Source organism: Coenobita brevimanus, chromosome 50, assembly GCF_032717465.1.
Source record: "Coenobita brevimanus isolate Jiangsu-jjx chromosome 50, ASM3271746v2, whole genome shotgun sequence".
NCBI classification, from domain to species: domain Eukaryota; kingdom Metazoa; phylum Arthropoda; class Malacostraca; order Decapoda; family Coenobitidae; genus Coenobita; species Coenobita brevimanus.
The window spans coordinates 16,094,165-16,111,190 of record NC_137003.1 but is presented as its reverse complement, the minus strand read 5'-3'; positions in this window follow the sequence as shown (position 1 = coordinate 16,111,190).

Genomic DNA, 17,026 nt, shown 5'->3' with positions numbered 1-17,026 from the left:
GACTCTGTATTTTCACATTCTTCCTCATTATCAGAGCAAATGCATAAATCTGTACACCTCAAGTCTGCAATGCGACAAGAACTACGGCCAGTGTAACAGTCAGACTTTCTACAGCCACACTTAACCAAGTGAATCACTGCACGTGGTGCTGTTGATTGTTTGGTCATAACTGGTTCCCATTCTTTACCGTCAAACTTCCACCCATAACCCTCAGGTGACGACAGTCTGGGATTGGTAATTCGATATACCAATAACTGGTAATGTGTACGCAATATGGCCTCCAGGAGTGTCTCAGAGATTGGTAGGAGTTTTTCTGACTCATTCTGCTTCTTCTTGAAAAACCACCATCTTAGGTCTTTCAGCCTGGAAATACGAGTCTTTGGAAGGTAAATCTGACAAACAAATTTCTCTATGGAGGTAAGTATTTTATCTGTCGGTCGGTCACTAGTGTCTAGACTTGTCAGTGCTGATAGAACATCATCCTCTGCTTCCTGAAAAGCTTCCCAACAGCTAAGTTTCCCCTTGCCAGCAAAACTACCTGTGTTATCTGCACCACTGAGGGCATGAAATGGTGGAAGAGCAGCAGTTCGATTTGGACCAAGTGCCTCAGCAATTGGTCTCAGAGGGATCACTCTATGCCGCTGTCCTATTCCTGCCACAAATGATGTGTGTTGAAAAAAATCTGGATACCGCCTGCTAACGAAAACAAACACGTCAGTATCTGGGGAATGAATCTGTAGAGTTGTTGCACCTGAGGTTGTTGCATCCAGAGCATGCAGCAGATGTTTGGTGTCTGCCTCTTCTTGGTTGCTGTCAAGGAAGCTCATATCCCTGTGTGTGCCTTGACACTTGCTACCACTAGCCACAATTACATTTCGCTGATTTTCAGCAGCTGCTATCAGCAGTTTCTCTGCCACATATGTTGTTAATTCATGCTTTGTTTGTGTATGAGACAACATTTTCTTCAAGGATATGCTGGCAATGTTTATTGTGTCTGTTATGTGATAAGCGACTGTTGGTTGCCCTCCTTGTCTTCTTTCTCTAGTGGCCAGTTTCAGTGAATTTTCTACATCATTTCTGTCAAATATTGGGCACAGTTCATCAGAGTCACTGTATTTCTGCAAGATGTGTTCTATAAATCTTTGTGCAAGCTATGAACACTGCCTCACGTCCTTTGGCTTTGCAAAAGCTTGGACTGCATCAACAATGACTACTGTTTTCATTGGTCCTTCAGCTGTGCCGTCATTCTTGCTGGTTGCACTGGTCATGGTTTCATTATTTCCAGGAAGCTTCTCTAGGATGTCCATCAAACTGCTTTTCATTGAACAGTGAAGCATTGCACCAACGGGGGCTAACAGAGATCTGGGTACAACAGAAAATTTATATTTCCTCACTGCATCTTCCAAGTTTATGTCGGGCCTAGCTTTGCAGACAACGAATAGCCTTGCAAACAATGAACAATCCTGTTTCAGCTCAACCACTTCGTCATGAGTTGATATTCTTGTTTTGTTTACTGTACTCTTCCATGTAGCCAGCTTCTGTTTCTTCACTGGGGCCCGAAGGGTTTCAGATGAACTTTTGATTCGTTTAACAACAAATGCTCCAAACAATTCTTGTCCAGTCTCATCTAGTTTGCAAATATCCTTTTTAACATTATCAGGCATGACTGGTTTGGTAACCAAGTTGAACAGGTCATCTGTATCCACTGCATAGGGGTTTGCAAAGCCTCTTAAAGCAGCTACAAGCTTCAGAACACTGTTTTCATGGCGCTGCAATACAGCTGCAGAAAGTGCATGGGGCTCTGTTCTGGCAGAAGAAATCCAACCTGCCATATGCTGGGCCTCAGAGGCAAGTCTTGCCATCTCAAGTGATATGAGGAAAAATTTTGGGTCAAGGGTAATTCCTATCAGTCTCCCTTAACCGCTAAGAAAAATTCAAGGAAATTAATATATTTTTTTCCAATATTTCTACCTCTATTTTTAGATTTTGGTCCAGAATTTTCCATAATTTCTTAAAAATAGTGTAAAATTTCATTTCAGCTTAGTCAAAAACATGCAATTTGATGAAAAGATCATGAGAATCGGCCTATCCTGTCAGATTTTATCCGTATACTAAGAAATATCAAGATCGCTTGGCGACCATTTTCAGAATTGGCCGCCATTTTGAATCTAACAATTTTTCAGACTGCCACCTTGGTTTTTCTTCTAGATGACGATGTCCCTAAGACATCTAAACAGGTGCCATGCTTTCTTCAAAAAGTGCCCACAGGATTTCATATCTGCATGATATATATATACTGTAGTGCAGGTGCGTATGGCACCTGCACTATATATCATCATCATCCGGACCTCCTTTCCCATCCTAGGGCAGACCACATGTGGTACAATAAAGACCTGTACTGCCGAGCTGCAAGCCTCATTTGAGGTACAATTAACAATGGTTATAAAACAATGATACGTCTAATGTAAACTACCTTACAATATATATATATATATATATATATATATATATATATATATATATATATATAGAATGAAAACTTTGCGAGAATAGAGAACGCGGTCTGATGTAAAACTGACGAGTAGATAACTAACAAAAAGTATTCCATGATTCTGGGAACGGTTTACATAATATATAACGTTTGACACAAAGCAACTGGATTTCATGCCAAGGTTACAGAGAGAGAGAGAGAGAGAGAGAGAGAGAAAGTAAAGGAAATGTTGTGTCAGTCGGAAACAGAAAGTGTTGAAATAAAGAGCAATGAAGTTTTAGAAGAATTCCTTGATTCTGACCAGTCGCCGGTGGGCTACGATGGCCAGCTCTATGCTGGCAGTTACCAGGCAACGAATAGTTGCCTTGCAACCAAAACCTTGTAGACACAACTAGGCCATAGGCTGGTCATTGTGTCTAGGTTTGGTCAGAATCGGTTAATTCTGACGGGTAGAAGTGCCTGCCAAAATGTAACAAGAAAGAAAGAAAAAGAAAGAAAATGCAGCTAATAATAAGGGCAGCATGGAATTGGCCAACAGCAAGATATCATGCAAAGGAAGTATCGAAAGAAGAGAATGTTCTGTGAGTGCAGGAGAATGTGATGGGTGTAAGAAACAAAAACTAGAAAATAAACCTACTGCAGACTAAAAACCTGTAACTTGATATGAAAAAAAGATTATATAGTGATAGGCCAACAGAATGGTTGATAAGGCGAATGTGGTGGGTGTAAGAACATAGGCTAGAAAATGAAACCTACTGCAGAGTGAAAACCTGTGACTTGTTATGAAAAAAAACATTAAATAGTGATAAGAGGCCAAGAGAATGGTATATAAAAACGAAAACACGAAGCACGGGCCCTGTAGGTGGTTACGAAAATGCTTATATAATGCTAGAAGCCGACAGACTGAACTATACGCAAGAAAACTAACTAACTAACTATATATATATATATATATATATATATATATATATATATATATATATATATATATATATATATATATATATATATATATATATATAAAACAGTGTTAAGTAGAAACAGGTTGAGGAACATGCTAAGAATGTACAAAGAAAACAAAAACTGGTGTGAGTGTAGATGGAATGTTGCGACAATTGAAAACAGACGGAAATGAAGATAAGAGTGAGGTATAAAAACAATTGCTGTACGTGTATCGGATTTTCAGTAATGTTTTAATATCAAGTAACTCTATATAAGAAAGGTTAAAGATCACGGCGGGTATATGCTGAAGAACGACAAAAGTGGAAAAACAAAACTGGACATAAAAAAGTTATATGTTTATAACGCATTTGTTTGAATCATGTGAATGTTTATATACTATTCAGTAATTTTGCTGTGTGGATGAAACTTGAAAAAATTATTAACTGTAACTGTAAAATTTTGTAAGAGTTCACATCAAGTCCACTGCAGGATCCGACCTTCATTTATATAAGTTGAAAAATAGTGTAAGTTGAAACAAGTGATATAGCAAGTTCTCTCACTGTGTAAATATGCAATAATATGATGCTCAGTAGAATAGTAAGGTCTGTAAATATGTGATAGCAATTATATAAAGTGGAAACGGGTGTAATGTTGGTGGAAAAATATTATATAAGTTGAAAAATAGAGTGTAATTTGAAACAACAGTCATAGCGACTTCACTCGCTATATAAATATACGCTAATATTACGCTAAATATAATTGTAAGGCCTGTAAATATGTGAAAACAGTTCTGTAAAGTGGAAACGGGTCTAATGTTAGTGGAAAAGTATTATATAAGTTGAAAAATGAGAATGTGAGTTGAAACAACAGAGCGAGTTCACTCACTATGTAAATATGCACTAACATTATGCTAAGGTTTATCGTAAGGCCTGTAAATATGTGAAAACAGTTCTCTAAAGTGGAAGAGGATACAATGTTATTGGAAGAGTATTATGTAAGTTGGAATAATGAAACGCATGATGAAACAACAATGTTAGTGAATCATCTGTGAACAATTTGGGCGTTTCGCTAGGTTTGTGTGATGGAACAATGCTTATTTCACCTTTATTTTTGTATAAAAACCAATATACTCTTGTACTACATGTTTTTTTGTTTGTAATAAATAAATATCTATCTATTGTGAATGGTTTCTCATACTAATCCCTACCATAGAAAACGTGACAGTCACAAAGCACCTCCATAGAACATGGTACCAGGTGCAAGGAAGGTATACCTGTGTAGGCCAGTTATAGACCCCGGTGACCACTCTCTTTGTGATTTTCCATTGTTTCTCAACAAAAGCGGAAGTTTGATCCAAAAAAAAAAATTCCCCAAAATTGGTCGGGATTGAGGGGGAATCAGTGTGGAAAAGTGGTTGGGACCGGGCGGATTAAGAAAGGATGGTACTGACAGTTTTCATAACCAATTTCAATATTACATTTTTCCCCTAAGCTGATTAAATCACTTAGAGTTAGCAATAATATATATTTTTTTTAACAACAGAACTGAGGAAGGAAAAAAAAAAATCCATACACCAGATTACTGGCGTCCTCCATTCATAAAAAATTTGTGACGGTTGGACTTGAACAGCTGTAGGTTGAAGTTTGGGGGGAACAACTCCAAGGAACCGAGTTCCTGAGAGATGCAGTTCGGGGAATAAAAGAATTCTGATGGGCAGAAGTTCTGCAGTGTGGCTGTGTGACATTCCAGTCATGAGCTCTACCAGATACCCGTATAGCACAAGGGAAGGCATGTAGAGATGGCACAATGGACGCAACTTCATTTGAGCATTTGCCGGAAAAGTATCTGTAAAATAATGCAATGAAGGCAACATTCCTTCTTACTCTTAGGGGAGGAAATTTATTTAAAATAGCAGGGTTATAAATAATTCCAACAGCTTTGTTCTGAATTTTGTCTAGTTGTTTTAGTGCAACCTCTCCACATCCATTCTACAAGGGTGAGCAATATTCTAGCCAAAAGAGCACATGACTCTTATAAAATATAGCTAACTGCTTGTCGATGAAGAAGTTACGGACTCTGTACAATGATCCAAGTTTCTTTTAGGCGGGTGTGGCAAGTAATCTGACATGAGAGGTTCATCCGAGGGCATTGTTAAGTAAAACAATGAGAATTTCAATACTCTTGGAGATGGGAAAATTAGTAGCATTGAAGGTAATATACGAATCTGGCAATATCTGTCTATTAGTAAATTGTACATATTTGGTTTTACTAGCATTAAATGAGACAAGGTAATTTTGTCCCCATTCACTGATTGTAGATAAGTCTTGATTTATGGAGATGGCTGCCTGAGGTGAGAGTTAGAGATATTAAACTTTGTTAATGGATGTTTGAGTGTGAATGAATTTAAAAGTGTTGAGTCATCTGCATATGAATGGATGGGACTGTGAGTGACAGATAAAAGATAATTAATATGAACTAGGAATAGGGTTGGTTCCAGAACTGATCCTTGTGGCATGCCAGCATTAATTGAGTGAAAATTGGAATATACATCATCTACTTTTACTCTTATTTTTCTGTTGCTGAGATATGAGGAAAGCAGAGGAACAAAAGCCGTTTGCCCATTGCAAGGGAGAATGGATAGCAGGGAATGGTGCCACACCCTGTCGAAAGCTCTAGAAATATCAAGGGCTACTGCATGATTTCTCCATGTTGGTCAATTGACTGATGAATGGTATGAGTCAGGAGACTGAGTATGTCAATGGTGGATCTTTCGTGGTGAAAACCATATTGTCTGTCGCTAATTTAGTTGTTGGATTCAAGGTGTTTAACTACGTACAGTCGTGGCCATATATAATCCCCTACCATCCTGTATCCTGTGCCTCAGGCTGGCTCCTTTATGCGCGGCAAGTCACACTGGAGTAAGAGGGGCTTAGAGGGAGGGGCCAGAGAGAGAAGGAAAGATGGGTGGGGGGACGAGAGATGGTACTTGGGTGGAGTGAGGAAGGGTAGGAAGGGAAGGGACAATGAAATGAGAAGTTGTGGCCACATAATTTGTCTATTTTCTTTCATATAGGGCATCATATAATGGATTTACTATTCGGTAGATAAAGCTCCATTACACCTTGTATAGTGGCGTCAGAAAACAAACATTAGATAGGTGGTGATTTCAAGGACTGGCTCGTGAGAGAAGTATACTGACGTCACAGATTAAATATTAGTGCAGAGCCATCGAGATTGTGTGGGCCCAGACTGCGAACGCGTGGAAGCCAGAGAACGAGAGGTCACAGGCACGCCTCCTCCAGCACACCAAGGACTAGTGGGAGCTGTTCAGACGAAACCAGCAAACCATCAACGACATTGCTTCCCCTTTGCCGCGAAGCCTGCACGAGGTTTTTAACCCCCGGCGTCCCGTCGACGTTCTTCCACGTCCTCACGTTTTGTCACTGCTAATCCCGTCGACGTACTTTAACGTCCTGCAATTGCAAGGTTCATAATTTCCACAATTTTCAAAATTCGCGCGAGATTTTCGATTCGCCCACCTACCCAAGCCTCCCCTACCTGCCGCCAGTCGGGCAGCGTCCCAGACCCCGAGTGACCTGCACTCGCCCTTGTCTCGGTCACTCACCTGTTTGCAGTGACCCAGGTCAGACATGGCGTGTAAAGGTCTCTCAGACGACGAAATACAATCCGCCCTGGATGTTTTCACTGGAGATAGTGATTCTCCACTTGATGATGATGTGGTGGATCGAGATTACGTCCAGCCTGAGGAGGAAATAACAAGCAGTGATGAGGAGGTCCCTTCACCCCGGAAAAAGCGGTATGTGACATATCGTAAGGCAAGGGAAGGCCAGCTGGCACCCAAACCACCTGCACGGACCTCTCTCAATCCCCTAGAGAGAGATTCTGATAAGGACGAGGATGAGGACGAAGATGATGACGGCGGCTTAGGACGTGATGTTGCCTCGTGGTTGGGGAAGGAAAAAATCTCACCCCGAGGATCAGAAGGTGAGGCGAGAAGGCAAATAAGGTACGGTCCTAGTGTTTTGTCTGGGGAAGTCGAAAGTGGTGTGGTAGGAGTGCGGGGTGAAAGGGAAAGTGGTGTGGCTGGAGCGGGGGGTGAAAGGGAAAGTGGTGTGGCGGGAGTGCGGGGTGAAAGGGAAAGTGGTGTGGCGGGAGTGCGGGGTGAAAGGGAAAGTGGTGTGAGGGAGGCAGCATGAGCACATGGTGCACGTAGGCCTAGGGGAGAGGAGGTGGAGCCACTCCCCAGCACGTCTTTCTCCCCACAATATTCCCAAACTTCCTCCCCACAGCCCCAGGATGTGAGGAAAGGAAGGAAAGGGAAGGGAAAGGGTAAAGGAAAAGGGAGAGGGAAGAGAAGTGCGAGTGATAAAAGGCACCTCTCTCCACCTCCCCAACCTCCCCCACCACCCTCACCTCCCCACCCTGACGAAGGCGACAATGGGGACGTGGCTGAAGGCAGTGGTGTCTCGTGGAACTGGGAAGATGGGAGTAATTTTACTCCCATCATTCACCCTTTCACTGAGGAGTGGCGGTCTGGTTGTATGGCTCCAGGTGTGCATGCGGGTTCCACTAGGGTGGATTTCTTCCACTTGTTCTTTGGGGAGGCGTTTGTGGGGCGCATAGTGGAACAGACAAACCTCTTTTCATGAACACAGCGCCGTGAAACTGAACGTTTGGGAACAACAAGCAGGCATTCCCAGCAATATGACTATCCTGTAACAATTTCTGAGATGTTCTTATTTTTTGCCCTGGTTCTCTTGATGGGTGTTGTCAGAAAAAATCAAATACCGGCATACTGGACCACTGACCCAATGACCATCACACCTTTCTTTGGAAACTTGATGAGTCGTAATAGATTTCAGCAGATTCTCGGCCGCATCCACTTTTTTGATGCAGAAGATCCAGCTAATGCTAATAACACTGATAAAATGAGGAGAATTAGGCTTGTATTTGATAATTTACGGGAAATGTTCCGCTCCTCATTTTATCCTTACAGAGACCTCGTCATAGACGAGAGTCTTGTGTTGTGGAGAGGCAATATTTCCTTTCGCCAGTACATACCCAGCAAGAGACACCGTTTCGGGTTCAAGATCTTTGTTATGGGTGACTGTAAGACTGGTTATGTGCAAGACATAGTCTTGTACACGGGTGCACAGACAGATGTAACAGAAGATCGTAGTATAGGACTCTCAGGGGCCGTGGTGAAGACAATGATAGAGGAGTACCTTCATCGTGGTCATGTGTTGTACCTGGACAACTGGTACACTAGCCCTCTTCTCGCTAGGTTCCTCCACCAACACGACACCGGAGTCTGTGGTACAGTCAAGAGAAACCGTTGCCATATGGTCAAGATAGGGAGGAAACTTGACAAGAACGAGGTGGTTTTCTTCCAGGCAAATAACATCCTTGCCACCCTGTGGAACCACAGCAGGGAAGTTTGCCTCCTATCAACTGTTCACAGCCCCCTGATGCACCGCACAGACTCCGTTGATCACCATAGTGAGAGGAGGCGCAACGTCTGGAAACCCGAGTCTGTACTGGACTATAATCTGAACATGAGGCAAGTGGATCAGTCAGACTCGATGATTTCCGGTGTTGACTGTGCCAGGACCACGATGAAGTGGTACAAAAAGCTCTTTTTCCACTTGCTCGACATCATGGTCCTGAACGCACACTACCTGCCTGCCATGACAACAGGAGTATCAGAGACCTTTCAGGGGTTTGTGAGGGAGCTGGCAAGTGAAATAATCGCCAGGCATGCCCAGGACAGACCCACACACTGCACCTGCACCCCCATGGCTGCCCAGACTCCCCTACGCCTCGCAGGACGCCACTATCCTAGCACAATCCCTTCCGAACCAAACCATCGTAAACCCCAGCGCCGCTGCCATGTATGCAAGCACTCGACAGTCAGACCAGCCACTCAGAGAAAAGACACAAGGTACGAGTGTGTAGAGTGCAATGTTGCGTTGTGCCTTCAGCCATGTTTCAGAGAATACCATAACTTCCTACACTACTGAAACTGTGTGGGATGGCGATATGATGCTCAGTATAATGGTAAGGCCAGTCAGTATGTGCTAAGTCTTATATAAAGTTGAAACGGGTGTAATGTTTGCAGGAAAGTAATGTATAAGTTGAGAAATAGTGTAAGTTGAAAGAAGTGATATCAAAACTACACCCACTGTGTAAATCTGCGAAAATATGACGCTCAGTCTAACACTCTGGTTAGTAAATATGTGATAGGAAGAATATAAAGTGGAAACGGGTGTAATGTTAGTAGGAAAGTAATTTATAAGTTGAATACTAATGTAAGATGAAACAAATGATATCGCGATAACACTCACTGTGTAAATATGCAATAATATGACGCTCAGTAGAATAGTAAGGTCTCCAATTATGTGATAGCAATTATATCAAGTGGAAACATGTGTAATGTTAGTGGAGAATTATTATATAAGTACAAAAATAGGTTGTAAGTTGAAATAGTAGTCACAGCGACTTCACCGTCTGTGTTATTATGCGCTATTATTACACTAAATATTTACGTAAGGCCTGAAACTATCTCAAAACAGTTCTCAAAAGTGGAAAAGTGTATAATGTTATTAGGAAAGTATTATGTAAGTTGAAAAAACACAATACGAGTTGAAACAACAGTCACACCGAGTTCACTCATTAAGTAAATAAGCGCTAAAATTAAGCTAAATGTTATCGAAAGGCCTGTGAATACGTAAAAACAGTTCAATAAAATGTAAAATGGTATAATGTTATTGGAGATGTATTATGTAAGTAGAAAAAATGATATGTATCATGATTCAGCAATGTTAGCGATTCATCGTGACCAGTCTGGCTGATTTTGCTCGGTTTGCACGATGGTACAATGCTTATTTCAACTCTATTTTTATATAAAATCCAATTTACTCTTGTATCACATGTTTTTATGTTTGTAATAAATACATATCTACTTACTTTCATTGGTTTCCCAGACTTATAATACCATAGAAAACGTGAGAGCCTCAGACCACCTACACAGAACACGGTACCAGGTGTAACGAAGGTATACCTGTTTAGGCCACTTATGGACCCCGGTGAACACTTTCCTGGTGATTGACCATTGTTTCTGACCAAAAGCAAAAGTTTTAGCCAAAAAAATTTGGGTCCAAAAATGGTCAGGATTGGGGGGTACCAGTGGTGAAAAAGTGGTCGGGACGGGGCGGGTTAAGGCATGAGGCCACTGGACTACTTACTAAGGCGTTCCTGGTTGTTTTGGCTTGACCAGTGTTGGAAAACATTGACATAGATATATTTTGGGTGTTTGGGTAGGATTTTGTTTCATTTTCCCTCTGACATTATGATAGATACCGTTATCATATCCACCCATGTGCACAGATATCCAATTTATTTACCCTTTATGCACAGTTATTTTAAATAGTCTTTTCATATAGAGAAGTCATTAAATAATTATTGCATTGACATGATGGTGACTGTATAGAGGGAGTGTATACCGCGAGGGTGATCATATTTACTGTGGACACAGCCATGTCATAAGGTTGCATATAATATGTAGTTCCAAAAATCAATTACATGTAAGAGTAGAGGACGTTTCTTACACAAACACTACGGAAGTCAAAGCCATCCAGATTCCACTCTGCGTCTGAAGTCAAAGTACACAGATAAACACACTAATGTTTAATCTGTCATGTCCGTATATTTCTCTCACGAGCCAGTCCTTGAAATCACCACCTATCTGAAGCTTGTTTTCTGACGCTGCTATACAAGGTGTAATGCAGCTTTATCTACAGAACAGAAACTCCTTAATATGATGCCCTGAATGAAATAGACAAATTATGTGGCCACAACTTCGCATTTCATTCTCCCTCCCCTACCTCCCTTCCCTCCTCTCCCTCACTCCACCCAACACCATTGCTCGTCCCCCCACCCCACCTTCCCTTCTCTCTCTGGCCCCTCCCTCTCAGCCCCTCTTACTCCAGTGTGACTTGCCGCGCATAAACGAGCCAATCTGAGGCACGGGGTACAGGAGGATAGGTGATTATTTATGGCCACGACTGTACTTATTAAATTACAGTTTCAAATACTTTACCAAGGGAAGATGTGATAGCTATTGGTCTGTAATCAGAGGGGTCAAAGGAATTTCCTTTCTTTGGAACTGGGTGGATATTGGCTTTTTTCCATGAATTAGGGAATGTAGAAGTATGTAGGCATAGTCTAATAATGTAGCTAGAACTGAGGCAAGTTCTGGGGAACACTTTTTCAAAACAATTGGAGGAATTCCATCTGGGTCTGAAACTATATTGGTTGGTAAATTGTCTAGGATGGATTTTACCTATCCCGTCTGCATTTTAAGTGGAACAATTTTTGGAAAGTTAAGTTCTAATAATGAACACAAAACATCACCATATTGATGGATTTAAGGGTAAGATGATTTTACTATGAGAAACATCTCAACAGTGAGCATAACTGCGCCAAAACTGAGACCAAGCACAAGTAGCAACAGCGGGCCCTGAACATGAGTGAGAGTTAGAGTCCTAAGTTTTGCGTCCTGACTATCGTGTTCCGTCTTTCTCTCCTGCTAGAGATTCCATAACTTTTCTCGTTGTTTGATGCGTTAGTCTCGAGCTGCAGCTGCTAGTTCCTCCTTTTTCCATTGCTCATACAAGCCAGCCTGAGAACAAGATATATTACCAGCAAATATAATTAAAACAAATAAAATACTTGTTAAATCAACTAATTAAATAAACAAGATAAGGCAACGATATTCAGCTCTAAGAGGGCCGTTGAGGTTCAGCCTGTGCACACAAAGGAGTTAGAGTCTGGTTAGAGTCTAAAATTCCATCTCTCGCCTTCTTTGGACACAAAGAAAACCGCCCAGACCACAGAAATAACTCGTTACTTGTATGAACACAATAAACAAAAATAAAAAAATCGTATATATATAATTTTAAAATGAAACCACCCATTTTATGTACTGATTTTGTTCGCAATACACATACCTAGTCATTTCAAACCATTTCACCACCATTGAATTTTTCTGGGGGGGAGGGTGAAAATATGGATATTTCTTATTGAAATGTTTTTCCGCTCCTCTGTATGTTTTCATCAGTGGGTACACGGTCGTTTTGTGAAAATTTTTGTTTCATTGCGAGGCACAGGATGGGTTTAGGAAGCTAAAAACTGCATTGCCTGGTGCACCAGACGTTTCTCTTGAATGTGGTAAGGGAAAAAAATGATATTCAAAATCTGGAAAAAAATTGGTGCCTGGGCAGGCCACTGGGTCCCGACAATTTCTGGACCCAGGGCCACGGAGGGGCTATGCGGACCATTGCTAGGCAATGAGTAGTTGCCTAGCAACCAAAACCTTATGTACAGAGCTAGGTCATGGGCTGGTCATTGTGTCCAGGTTTGCTACAATTAAACAAGACTGCAAGGGATGCTGAGGCCAATCTTCGCAGGGCTGCAACGTGAAAACTAGATAGAGAGAAAAAATGGATAAAACACTTCCGATAAGAAATTGCCTCAAGATTATGCCTGAAGAAATCAGAGTTGTCCATTAGTAATGCTTCTACAGCTCAAAATGCGGAAAGTACATAAAAAAAAATTTTCAGTCATTGCTTGGCAATGAGTATTTGCCTACAAAACAAAACCTTGCAGACACAACTAGGTCATAGTTATTGCATTCAAGTTTGGTCAGAATCGGATAATTTTGAAGAGTAGAAGTGCCTGCCACAGTTAAACAAGAATACAAGACTATAAGCAAGGAAACACAGCTAACAATAATGGCAGCATAGAACTGGCCGATAGAAGACTACTGGACTATAAAAAGGAAAGAAAAAGTGACTAACAATGAGGGCAGCATGGAGCTGGCCAATTAATTATTATATCAGTACTATATCCTATTTGATTGAACTGTGCATCTGAGATGTGTGGGGCAGGTAGGGTGTGTTTGATTTGTGGCTGCTGATTGGCCACCGATGATGTAAATCAACACTTCTTCTGATTTTAACACATATATATTTATATTTGTACATTGCTTGCAATGTAAACAGCCAGTTTAAATACAGAACAATTTCCGAAGCTGTTGAGGTCAAAATAGCTTTAACCCCTTAACCACGGGGTGTCACTTTTACGATGCTCGGGAGCAAGGGATCATATCGGGGGGCGTCACTTTTGTGATTCTGTGTTATTTTGAATTCGCCCAGGCTTTCAAGTGGTGGCTTGTATCATCTATCAGTACTACCAGTGTTCAGCTACACTCAGTGTTGCTAATGTCACCTGTACTCCCATCCACTGTTGACAATTTAGCCATTTTTCTCCTGTCCTTGACTCCCCCCCTCCTTACCTCCCCTTCATTACCCTCTCCTCCCTCCTGATCAGCTGCGCTGCGCTACACAAATGCTGGACGGATTTTTCCACTCATTTTATCCATTGAAATGTGCCCTTTGCCCTATTCTTATACAAAATAATATATAAAAGAAAGAGAAAATGTACTTGATACTGTCGTACATCTGGAATGGGCTAATTATCACCTGGCAACACCTCACATGCACTCATTCGCTAATTTTCCCTGTTTATTTCCCCTTGAAATATGCTGTATGACCTGTTCTCATAATAAAAATACATATAAGAAAGGAAGGGAGAAGCCAAAGTGATACTTACATTCACCTGGAACTACCTAATTTATTATGTATTGTCTAGATTTCCTGCCAATCATTTCATAGGGTATATATTAGCAGCTGTCACCATGCTGACATTGGCAGCCCTTCACTGCCCGTAGCCAACAGCATTCAGTTTACTGTCGACTTTCAAGGTGAAACCACATCGGATTCGCGCCTGTCCAATTCCGCTGCTTTTTAGCCCCATGCAAAGGGCCCTGTGACCTCTACCCCTACTCTAAACCTTGTGTGGAAAGGGGTAAAGGGCTAAGTGACTGCTGTGGTACGTGAACAGGCTAATTTATCAATGAAAATGATGGACAGTGACCATGATCTTTCTGGTGACTCTAAAACAGTGCCAGTGGAAATGTAAATAATGTGTAAACAGCAAGTGAAAGCAATGAATGTAAATATAAGTGAACAGTGGAAAATAGTTTTATAAGTTACTGTAAGTGACAGTGCATAACATAGTGTAAATAAAATCTATCTATCTATAGCCCGACGCCCGAATCCCGCAAAGGGTGGCCGCAGACAAAACGCCTCCAAGTCACTCTGTCACCCACCATTTGACTACCCTCCCCCCAACTCTCCCCCCCTCCCTCATATACCTCTCAACTCCATCCCTCCACCTCATCCTCCGTCTACCCCTCCCTCTCCCTCCCTCCACCTCATCCTCGGTCTACCCCTCCCTCTCCCTCCCTCCACCACACCTACATACACCCTCTTAGTCAGTCTTTCATTCTCCATTCTCTCCACATGTCCAAACCACCTCAGTGTATTTCTCCTAATCTTCTCAACCACATCCACATCTACCCCACAACGTTCCTTCACTTCTTCATCCGTCAACCTGTCCCTCCATGTCACTCCACATGCTCCTCTCAAGTAACTCATTTCCACTGCTCTCACTCTTGACTTGTTCCACTTTTGCAAGGTCCACGCCTCGCTTCCATACGTCAGGGTAGGGATCACAATACTATCATGCAGTGACTTCTTAACTTCCATACTCACCTCCCTATTTCTCATCACTGCTTTCAGTGTACCAATAACCTTCCTTCCCTGCTGTACCCTTTCACGTACTTCATCCCCCAAAGTTCCATCCTTACTCATCACACTACCCAAGTACTTGAATGCACTCACATTCTCCATATCCTCACCATCCAACCTCACTGCACACTCTGTGACTTCATTCCTCTCAAACACCATAACTTTACTTTTGTTTACATTAACTTTCAGCTTCCTCCTCCTACACACTGTCCCAAATTCATTCACCAAACCTTGCAACTCCCATTCATCTTCACTCAACAATACTGTATCATCAGCAAACAGCAACACCGGAAGCTTCCAAATCTCACACTCATTCATTAAGGCCAGCCCCACATCCACTGCCCTACCTTGCACCTCCTTTACAACCCCATCCATATATATATTAAACAGCCATGGCGACATCACACACCCCCGTTTCAGTCCCACATTGAGATAAAAGAACTCACTCAGCTCACCATCCACTCGCACCGTAGCCCTACCTCCCTCGTACATACTCTTTACAGCATTCAACAATATCCCCTCCACTCCATATATTCTTAAAACCTTCCACATACCTTGCCTATCTATTCTGTCATAAGCTTTCTCCAAGTCCATGAAGGCAGCATACACTTTCCTTCCCTTCTCTAGATACTTCTCCACTAAACATCTTAGAACAAATATCTGATCTACACACCCTTTTCCCTTCCTAAATCCCCCTTGTTCTTCTCCAACTAGCTCCTCTGTCATATGCCTAACCCTATCAATGAGTATTCTACCATATATTTTACCAGTCACACTAAGAAGGCAAATACCCCTATGGTTACCACATACTTCTCTCTCCCCTTTTCCTTTGTACAGAGGAACAATTATACCTGATTTCCAGTCCTCTGGAACCCTTCCCTCTTCCCAAGCCAATCTACACAACTTCCATATCCACTCCACAACAATCTCACCCCCATACCTAAGCATTTCACCACACACTCCATCAATTCCTGGGGCCTTTCCCAGCTTAATCTTCTTCATTGCTTCCACTACTTCCGCCCTACTGATCTCTTCCTCCCTCCTCTCATCTCTTCTTCTCCCAGCCATTCCCCAACCACTTATACTCGCACTGCTCTCACTCTCTACATTCAACAAATCCTCAAAGTGCTCCTTCATATCCTCAATTTCTCTCTCTTCTCCACCAACAATCTATTATTCCTATCTTTCACTGCCCTATTATTTCCCCTTTCACACTGCCTTACTTTCTTTACCTCCTTCCAAAACAATTTCTTACTCTCCCTCCATTTCACACTCAGATTCCTCCCAAACTCTTCATCCACTTCCTTCTTATTCTCCTTCACCAGTCTCTTAACCTCCCTTCTCCTGCTCACATATACCTCTCTCTTCTCTCTCTCATCTTTTCCCCTACCTCTATCTGCCAACCATTCACCATATGCCTTCTTCTTTTGTTCCACAGCTCATTTCACCTCATCATTCCACCATGCTGTCCCTTGCACACCCTTGCATCTCCTCCTCACTCCACAAACCGCCTCACACGCTGCGCCTATCTCTTCCGTGAATATCTTACATACGTCTTCCACCCCTTCCATCTGCTCTAGCTCATACCTTCCCAATCTTTCTTCCACTATGCTCTTATACTCTGTCATTTTCTCACTATCTTGCAATTTCTCCACTCTTCTCACAGGAGCTGCTTCCTCCTGTCTTCCCCTTCACCTCCTCAACCACTTTCTTTGCATCTTTACCTTGGCCATCACTAAGTGATGGTCTCAGACTCCATTCCCCCACCCTCTCCACACTCTTGCATCCAACACTTGTCTTCTCATTCGCTCATCCACACACACGTAGTCTATCATTGCCTTTCGTTCAACAAGTTCACCAT